Genomic DNA, 10924 nt, shown 5'->3' with positions numbered 1-10924 from the left:
GTGGTAGGCTTCCAATCCACTAACTGTGGGCAGCCAACATTAATCTGATGGAGTTGAAAGGTGAAAAGAAATTTAAACCATGACTATAGAAGATCTCACTTACTTTGGGGGTATGCAGTACATCCCTTTTGTAAGTTCACAGCACTGACTTCACTGGAGTTTGATAGAGCTGTCAATCAAGAGGCCACACCTACTTCTCCTAGGGTGACTAGCTAATCAGTACTCCATGCTCAACTCCTAGCACCTGATTGGGGAGGACATGTGACACAAATTGGCCAATCAGAGTTTGCTTCTGAGATTAAGCTAGATGAGGGCCAGAGAAGGCAGTATCTCAGTCTGGGAGTGTTGGTCTCAAGAAAGATGTGAATGTGGGACTTACACTGAGAATGATGATAACACTGTGGAAACCAGAGCAGAGACAGAGAAGAGAAAGACAGGTCCTGGGGATGTTTAAATTGTGGAAGAACCTAGGCCTATCCCCATGAAGTTGCCAGTTCTGTTATGCAGTAGAAGACAGTGAATGTCATGGTCTTCGTTGGGGAATCACATAACTCAGCTTTGCCTCAGTCTGCCTGTATTGAAGCCAGCAGGGCCTGGGACTGATGAGGCTGCTGTCTTCAACCTGCCCCACTCTGGATGTATCTGCATCCTTGCACCTTCAAGCCCTTTTCACCCACTGGTCCCTTGTAGGAAAGAGCTAGGACATCTCCATGCAGACCCTTTGCAAAGACTCCACCAACTGCATTAACAGCAGCTCTCAGACACTCTCAGAGCCTGGATCTGACTTGTGTGTGAGTGCTCAGTCGCTTCAGTCATGTCTGACACTTTGCGACCCTGTGGACTGTAGCCCGCCAGGCTCCTCTGTCCATGGGCTTCTCCAAGCAAGGATATGGAGTGTGTTGCTGTGCCCTCCTCCAGAGAAGCTTCCGACCCAGGGATCAAACCCGACTCTCCTGCATCTCCTGCATTGCAGGTGGGTTCTTTACCGCTGAGCCACTAGGGAAGCCCCTGGATCTCACATGCAAAGTATCAATAAGTAGGCAAGAAAAATATAGGCCAAGATCTAACCAAATCATCCCTTAAAGAATATCAGTTCATTATTAGACAAGAAAAACGATGGCAAAACTAATAGGAAGGTAAAGACGGTACTAGAGCTCCACACATCTGGTTTAGTTGGTCATGCGCTCACAGCTCCAATGTGGGGATTGGATGACGTCGAGTGCCCAACAGCTACCTGCTTTTCCAAGTTGGCCTGCTTACCAATTTCACACATCCTGCATCCCCAGGTACCTGTCAGAACAGTTTGAATTGCACTCAAGTTGGACTGTGGCAGAAGAATTAATGAAAATGTTAGTCACTAGCTGGCAGGACTTAAAAATTTCTTCCAGAAGAGTTGGACACAAGCTCATGCTTCTGAAAAAGAGTTGCTTAGTTTTTTTTTAATTTTAAATAAATGTATTTATTTTTGGCTGTGCTAGGTCTTAATAGCTGTGCATAGGCTTTCTCTAGTTGTGGTGAGCAGGGGCTACTCTTCATTGCAGTGTCAGGCTTCTTATTGTGGTGTCTTCTCTTGTTGTGGAGCATAGGCTCTGGGGTACACAGGCTTCAGTAATGGCAGCACTCAGGCTAAGTAATTTTGGCACTCAGGTTTAGTTGCTCCTTGGCATGTGGAGTCCCTTGGACTGCAAGGAGATCCAACCAGTCCATTCTGAAGGAGATCAGCCCTGGGATTTCTTTGGAAGGAATGATGCTAAAGCTGAAACTCCAGTACTTTGGCCACCTCATGCGAAGGGTTGACTCATTGGAAAAGACTCTGATGCTGGGAGGGATTGGGGGCAGGAGGAGAAGGGGATGACAGAGGATGAGATGGCTGGATGGCCTCACTGACTCGATGGACGTGAGTCTGAGTGAACTCCGGGAGTTGGTGATGGACAGGGAGGCCTGGCGTGCTGCGATTCATGGGGTCGCAAAGAGTCGGACACAACTGAGTGACTGATCTGATCTGATCTGATCTGGCATGTGGAATCTTCCCAAACTGGGGATTGAACTCATAACCCTTTCATTGGCAGGTGAATTCTTAACCACTGGACCACCAGGAAGTCCCAAGAAAGCTGCTCTAAATTGAGGTTTTCCTGCCTCAAAGAGGAATGAGATTCCCCATCCATAGAGGTATTAAAGTAGAGACTATTGGATTAGTCTACCTCTAAAATTTTAAAGTAGCCAATATTCTTAAGGTTGAAGGAACATAAACACAAGTCAGAAAAGGGAGGATGAGACTTATATGACTGATTGTTTAAGTGGGCCTCAGGCACGGCTGAATCTAGGTGCTCGATCAGTATTATAGGAAATTTGCGTCTCTTCATCTCTAAACTCTTCTTTCCTCTCTGATTGCTTTATTTCAGACAGGCTTCCCCACATGAATGCTATTAATTCCAGGCTCAAGCACTAGTAGACAAAATGTTCCTCATTCACAATATTATCTGAATTCAGCCTCATTAGATGGGCTTGGGTCATCTGCCCTAACCCTGAACCATTCACCATAGCCAATGGGGAGTGGAATGCTCTGATTGGCCAGGTCTGATTCATGTGGCTACCCTGGATCAGGGAGTAATGTCAGTTCATTCTCATGGTTTGAGAACAGAAAGTGATAATTTTCTCTCGGTGGAGGTGGGGGGTGGTGAGTTTCTAATGAAGGTTGAAATGAGTTCTGAGCTGATAAAAATAGAACAATAAAGTATCATCTACACTCACCTCCCACCATAAACTCTATGACTTGTTTGGCAAGGCTTTTTGATCACGTGTTTCTTTTTGCCCCACACATGTGTCATTGTGCTCACTAACCCTTTCTGCATTCCTCAAACGGAGTCCTCCAGCCATCAACGCACAGGCAAATGACTAGGCCTCAGATGGGTGCACCTGTCTTCATCCACATTCCAGTAACTCCAGGAACACATGCGAATCCTAATGGATATGCTGAGGAGGCAGACTTTTCCCCACAAGACAAAATAGCTCACTTCTTTGCCAGGAATTTGCCACCAGGCGCTGAGTGGACTTTGATGTCCTGCCTCATTTCCATTCTTGGCAAAAAGAAGAAATCCTAATACCCACCCAGCCTCCCTCTTTCCATCAGGCACATTCCAAGAACTTGTAGGTCTCAGCCCTGGACCACGGTCCTCTTTCACAGAGAGACTTTTCATCAATGTATTCCCTTGACCTCCCTGGACCCCAGATGCCCCTGAACCTCTCCTCATGTGGGGATCCTTCCATCGCAGAGGACCCCAAAGTTAATCCCCTCCCTTTTCAGCTGAATATTGGCATCACCTCATTAGTGCCAGGAAGAATGTGCCACTGTGATAAGAAGAGCATGTGGGACAGTTGAGGGCACTGCATTCAGAGCTATGTGCCAACTGGAGAAAGTGTTAATAAGGCTGTCACTGCTTTTATGTCCTTTTATGTCACTGTTGTCTTAAAAACTTGGCTGTGTTGGACCAGCAACATTGCTGGGTTTTATTACAGACAGAAGGACACAACTGGGACTTCCCTGGTGGCCCAGTGGTTGAGAATCCGCAGGGGATGGGGGTTCGATCCCTGGTCCAGGAAGATTCCACATGCCATGGGGAAACTAAACCAGTGTGCCACAACTTCTGAAGCCCGCACACCCTAGAGCCAATCCTCCACAACAAGAGAAGCCACCACAATGGAAGCCCAGACACTGCGACTAGAGAGTGGTCCCCACTCGCTGCAGCTAGAGAAAGCTCGTGAGCAGCAACGAAGACCCATCACAGCCATAAATAAATTAATAAATTCTTTAAAAAAAAAAAAAAACCTACCCACTGCCTGACCCAGGTTCAAGAAAAATATGCACTTTCACTATCACAGGCCAGGAAAATGGGAGAGAGAAATTCACAGGTAGGCAAGGCAATGAGTCCGAATGCCCTTGTGGAAGTGGTGACCTCAGACAGGGCTCTGGCTGGGGAGAGTCCCGTGGAACCATGACTGCCTGTAGTTCAAATGGCCCTTCAGTGGTCCTCATGGGAATTCAGGATTGACTGATGGGATGGGACAAAGTGACGTGTGGGATATCCTGAGAGCAAAGACTCATCTGAAATCAGACAGGACTCTTGAGAAGTGCTGAGAAAAGGAAGAAGCTTTGAGAAAAGCCTCAGCCAGGTTGTCATGAATCTGTGCATGCTCAGAAACCCAGTCATGTCCAACTATTAATGACCTCAAGGACTGCAGCCCGACAGGCTCCTCCATCCATGGGATTTTCTGGGCAAAACTACTGGAGTGGGTTGCCATTTCCTCTCCCAGAGGATCTTCCTGACCCAGGGATAGAACCCAGGTCTCCTGCGTCTCCTGAATTGGCAGGCAGATTCTTTACCACTGAGCCACCTGGGAATCCTGTTGTCATGAATGACAACTGCCATTTACTTAGTCTCTGTACGCCAGGCTCTGCATTCAACTCCCACGGCACCCATCAGCCCAGTTAACAGCTCCACAAAGTCTGGGGATAGCACTGTGCCTGTTTTCCAGATAAGAAAACAAAGATCCAGACAGGTTTCATCCCTGCACACAGCTAGTTGGGGGCAGAGATGGGTGTAGTGGAGGAGGCCTCTCTTCCGTTGCCTTGGCATTAATTGTCTCCAAGGACCAGACCATTGTTTTTGACCTGGGACTGCTAAGGGCCTCAAAGGTTAGAAGTTCTGCTCCTTTAATTACTCATCCACCTGACAAAAGTCACCTTAATTAGGATGGCTTTCCCAAAGAAAACGCAGCCAGTAGGAGCTGGGCCATGTCATCCCACTGGGCATGTATCACCTCCCTGATTTCCAGTGCAGTTACTGAGTTTTCCAGAATTTCTTCTGCAGCTTTTCCTCCTTTTTCTCCTGCTCTACTGTCCCATAGCTCAGCTCTTTGTTACTCATGCTCAGACCACCCAGGCTCTTCCAACTAGACTCCCCACCCACCCAATCCATCTTATATTTCCTTAGCAGGTACTTTGCTGCTTTTACTCTAAAACCTTCAGTGGTTCCCTATTGCCCATAGGAGATAGTGGAAGTCCCTCAAGCCAGCAGCCCCAGCTTCCTTTCGAACCCCACTGCCCTCTATCCTCCAACCTTAGCTCCGGGGCTCAGGCCTCTTTCTCTCCTGGAAGCCCACTGGGTGTCAGACCTCTTGACTGGAACATGTGCTGACCTCAGAGGGGCTGGTGATAGAGGCCACAGCCAAGATGCTTACAGATGCCATAAGTACAGTTGAGACTTCCAACATGCTGTCACCCCTTGTCTCCACTCCCCACTGGTCTTCAGAACCTCCCACCCAGGAGACAAGACGCAGACTCCTCGGCCCACTTTGGGAGGCGTCAAGAGGTTGAGGAGCCAGTGCTAAGGCACGTGGGAAAAGAGGCATAGTCAGAGGATTCCTGCTGATAAGACTGTACTGGAGGGACTTCCCTGGCAATCCAGTGGTTTAGACTTCGCCTTCTAATGCAAGGGGTGCGGGTTCAATCCCTGATCCCACATGCTTCACATCCAAAACACTGAAAAACGTAGAACAGAAGCAATATTGTAGCAAATTCATTAAAGACTTCAACAATGGTCCATGTCAAAAAAATTTTAGAAGTCTTTAAAAAAATTTAGAAAAGACTGTACTGGAGCAAGAATGAGTTTTAGCAGTGACGTCCCCTCCAGGAGAAGGGACGTTCACTGCTGCCCCCTCCTCGGACTTCCGTGTCCCTCCCAGGGTTCTACTTCTGTGACGACTCCCAGGGCCAACGTGGGAGGACCTCCCCCAGCATCCTCACAGTAGTTTAGGGACGATGGTTCCCTGCCAGGCACACAGCCGAGGTGTGAGCAGACCATGGCCATGATTTCCATCACCATGAAGCAGTGAGGTACCACCCAACACCCGAGTGATGGATCCTCCCTGGATCACCCAGAGGGAGCTTGCCTGCAGTGTCCTGGGCCCTGACCTCTAACCCCCGGGGAGGCTGGTGATGCTGGCTGCTGGCTCCTCTCTACTGCTGTGCAGGGGTGACAGTTGAGTGACAGCATGTTGGCAAGAGAAAGGAGAGGCCTGGGTTACAGAGTCAGAGGGAAGAAGACAGGTGTTGGCACAGCCCTCCCCCAACTTTGACAATTTTAAGGCTGAAATAAACCTAGGTGCCTAATAAAGAGCCAGCCTTGGGGCCAACATTTGCAGGTGGACACCTGCAAACACCTCTGTGAGTTGTTCTTGACCCGCCCCCCAAAAAGCATCCTCTTCTGTGCCACCCCAACCCCCACTCCAGCACCAGTCACCAACCTCCTATGCCCTCTGGGTTGGCACCTTGACCTCACCATCTGCCTCTCCCCACTCAGACCCCCCCTTTCCTTTTCTTCATCTATTTGAAACCCTGGTTCATCTTTCAGAACCTGATGTAAGCCCAGCTCCTCTGTGAGGCCTTCCCGTCCATCCTTCCCCCTCCCCTCCCCCATCTCTACCACCCACCCCACCCAAGTCCCTATACAGTGATTTCCAAGTTGTTAGAAAAGCTTTCCTCAATAGAGAAACTCTCTTACCTGTGCCTGGGAAGTCATGCACAAGCTTTGTTTGTGATCAGGAAAAACAGAAGTAACCTAAGTGCTCATCAACAGGGGGCTGCTCTGCAAAATGAGGAATAATTGTACAATGGAATACTATACAGCAGTTAAAAGGAATGAGACAAGTGTATACAGGTTGACAGTCCAGTAACTTTGATATAAAACACTCTCAAGGCAGTGCTATGGAGGGAGACAGAGATTTGCCTGCAAGTGTGTATTACAGGTCTAACAAGAATACCCACCAACTCATAATGTGGTTACCTCTGGGGAAGGCTCAAGGGGAGCAAGCCTGGTCATGGAGGGTGAGTAGATTTTAGTGTAATCTTTTATGTTTGTTGTTTTTTTCTTTTTTCAAAGGAGTATGAATTTTCTGAGTGACTGATAGTTTTTTACATGTTCTCTATTCTCTGCTGCTGCTGCTAAGTCACTTCAGTCGTGTCTGACTCTGTGTGACCACATGGATGGCATCCTACCATGCTCCCCCATCCCTGGGATTCTCCAGGCAAGAACACTGGAGTGGGTTGCCATTTCCTTCTCCAATGCATGAAAGTGAAAAGTGAAAGTGAAGTCGCTCAGTCATGTCCTACTCTTAGCGACCCCATGGACTGCAGCCCACCAGGCTTCTCCATCCATGGGATTTTCCAGGCAAGAGTACTGGAGTGGGGTGCCATTGCCTTCTCTATTCTCTAGAGACTCCTATTCCTCATTTCAACCAGGGAAGTTCCACCTTCAGTTTTTATCTGTTTCTCTTGGTTATAGTTTTATTTGATAGCAGGGGAGGTAAAGTTTATATTGAGCTTTGAAAAGACTTCCCTCTGGCTTTTCTTCATGCGCCTGGTTTCTGGGAGTCATGAGCCCTCCCCAGCCTGCATAAAGCCCATGAGGTCAGGGATCTCATCTCATGTTCTGCTGCTGGTGCCTCACGGTGTTCCATGTCACCCCTCACTGTGAAGGGAGAGGAACCCAGCCTCAGGGAAACCCTGAGGTGGTAGACGTGGGTGCCTCTTACCCACAGCCACAGTGCTTGCCCCAGCCAGGAGGAGGTCCGGAAAAACAGCCCGGTCAGAGCATAAAAAGCGCAGGGGTCATGGAGTCCATGCCTTTGACAAGGAGGCTAATTCAAGGAACAGCTAAGCTCAAACAATAGAGGTTTATGATCCTTGAGGCCTGATGAGAACAGGCTAGCAAAACTCCAGAGCTCATCAATGAGCTGCCAGGGTCTGTTTATATCGAGCCAGTTGGCTGGGAGGGAGGGACTTAAGATGAAAAAGAGGAAGTGGATGGAGGCCCCATGGCCTCCCAGGACCCACAGGGCCCAGCCTGGACCCTTGTACCCAAGAGGCATTGAATCACTGATGGGTGAATTTCAGTTGACCTACAGGGGGCCACACTAGATCTCAGGTAAGCCTCACCCAGAGAACTTGGCCTTCTTTGCTCCTGGTCTAGAATCACAATGACCTAAGAATACCCATATTCCCTTTGATTGACAGTTCTGGCATTTCAGCCCCACTGCAGTCCATCCTCACCCTCTTCCCAACATTTTACTGGGGATCAGGCCAGAGGCCGCCATGTTGCTGAAGTGGCCACAACGCTCTGTGCAGACACGGTCATCAGGTCAACCTCCTCCCTTCCCCCACCCACTCCACGTTCAACCCCACTGAGGTTTCCAGGCTTGCCACCAGCTGTGTTTTTTGAACACACACCTCAGAGACTTCCAGGTCTCTTGGGGGAGACCACTGTTCAACCACCTTAGAATATAGATCATTAAAATTGTGTACGTGATGAAGGGTCACCAGGGAGCCAAAAGATGCTACTATAATTTGTATCTGAACACTGAAATGGATTGTGCAGGATATAGAAGGGGTTGAGAAGATTAGCACAACTCCAAAATTTAATTGGGTTTTTTTTTTTCCCCCAACTCAAGAAAAGTATTCTCTTTGCAATATGGGGCTTGTTGGTTAGGATGAAAAGTTTCCTTCCCACCTACTGGGACCACCAAGAAAGGAGGGAAGTAATTACTTATCTGTATCAGCAAGTGTTCTGAAGTCAGGAGCCAGAAAGAAAATTGAATGGAACCCCACTTGTGTTGTTTCCATTTTTTAAGTTTCCAGGGCACATTTTAGAGTCTATATCACATTTGCTCATCGACTCATCAAGTGAGAAGCTTATCTGTTGTGTCTTGACTTTTGTTTAAGCCAAAACAGGAGTCCCCAACCTCTGGGATCCAACCTGTGCTTGAATCATCCCAAAACCATCCCTCCCCCTCGGTCCATGGAAAAATTGTTTTCCAAGAAACAGGTTCCTGATGCCAAAAAGGTTGGAGATAGCTGCATTAAAATATTTATTTTCATCTCCCTCCTGTGTGTACCAGACCAATCCGATCCCCACATTTTTCTAATCAAAACCCCGAGTCCCAAAACGGAGAAGTGATGCATCCAAGGTCACACAGCCTTCAAAGAGCAAGATCTCTCATCTCTTTTGGTCCAGCACTCTCCATCATACCACTTTGAAATGTTAGAAGCTTATTTGAAAATTGCTTGGGTCTTATCTCCACATTCCCCTTGAGCAGAATTTAGATTTACAAGCAGACAGCAACCCTCCCCACACTATTGCCTTCACCACCATTTTCTCAAGTGTACCCAAGCTGCTCATTTTAAAGCGGGGGCTAAAGATAATCCCAAATAATTTTTAATTAAAGATCATCATTTAAAATGTATAATTTCATAAGTCTACCAGTGATTAGCTACATTAGGGATTTTGGTGACACACGTCACAATTAAGTGTTTTCAGTGTTGAGCCAATTAAGGGTTAACAGGCTGCAAATACCTACTTTGCACATTTTTGCTTAATGAATTCATAGTGGGAAACTATTCTCATTAGGTTAATTTGTCAACACAATCAAGTTACATCACCAGGATTTTTCTTGGAGCTCACCAATGTAAGTGCCTTTGTATCATGGTACACACTTTCGCATTTGATTACAGACTGTTGGAAGAAAACCCTTTTTCATGAACAGGGAGGAAGTGGATAGAAGATTTTCGGGTCTTGATCTTAATTCTCACCTTCTTCGACATAGGCATGTTTATGTCGTCTTATTGAGCTCTCTGGGGCTTTCTGTCTGTATTTCCCTAGTAGGTTGTCATGCCAGAGAGTAAAACACACATCTGTGTACTGGTAGAGAGAAGGCTTCAGCCCCTAAGACGGGCGTGATGGCCGCAGGGAAAACTGTTCTCCTCCCTGAACTCGCTGGGTTTTTTCACTGACTTGAAAAAACACCCAGGTCCCTGCAAAAGGCTTCATCTTCCTTCTGATAAGACTGGTTATCATCTGAGCAGAAGAGAAAACTCCCTTTCTCACTTTAAGGCTATCTACACACTAATTAGTCTATTTAGTGGGGGATAAACAGTCGTATTGTCAAGCCTCTCACAGGACACAAAGTATCATTCTCCTCCCAAATTTTGGGGTACGTGGTTATGTCCACAGTCAGTGTTTCCAATAGCAAAGAGATTGAAAACAGCCTAGATGCCCCGTTATGAGAGACTCTTATGATAAAGCCATGTAATGAATAGAACTTAAAGGAGCTTTGAAAACAATGACGTGACTCAGAAATGTTTTTTTTTTTTTTTTAAGATTACTTTTTGTTTATTTATTTATTTTGCAGTATGTGGGATCTTAGCTCCCCAACCAGGAATGGAACCTACACCCCCTGCAATGGAAGCACAGATAGATTCTTAACCACTGGACTGCCAGGGAAGTCCCAGAACTGTATTTATTGACATGGAAACCTGTCACGGTGTGATGTTCGCTGACAAAAACATGTTGCAAAGCGCTGTGGAGGTGATGATGATGTGTGTTTTTAAATATGTGTATGTGTTTACACACACTAGGAAAAATCTAGAAGAACACACTCCTACTATCTGATAATAGGAGTTATCTCTCAGGAGTGGCTTGTAGGTAATTATTACTTTCTTCATTGTTTTTTTTTCCAGGTATTGTCTGATTCTTTATGATAAATATATATTACTCTGGTGATCAGAACAAAGCTATTTTTATTTGTGAGGGGAAGGTGAGTGAATGAATCCCAGGCCTACAGGTCAGGGTGAGAGGAAGATTCCACAAGCCTTAAGCTAAGTTGCTAAGAAGAAAAGAAAAAATGAGGATGCACGGTGCTCTGATTGTTTTCATCTCCAAAGCTTTTTTGACTGATGCTCCCCTTACACAAATCAGCAAGTTCGGGTGGGAGGGATTTGATCAGGGTTTGCATTTGGTTTTAATTTAACTAAGTAGCCTCCTCCAAATGTAGTCAGCACACAGCATCCGGGGAAAATGACATGAAGTTCAAA

The sequence above is a fragment of the Bubalus kerabau genome, chromosome 22 (assembly GCF_029407905.1).
Source record: "Bubalus kerabau isolate K-KA32 ecotype Philippines breed swamp buffalo chromosome 22, PCC_UOA_SB_1v2, whole genome shotgun sequence".
NCBI lineage: Eukaryota > Metazoa > Chordata > Mammalia > Artiodactyla > Bovidae > Bubalus > Bubalus kerabau.
This window is presented reverse-complemented; position numbering follows the sequence as displayed.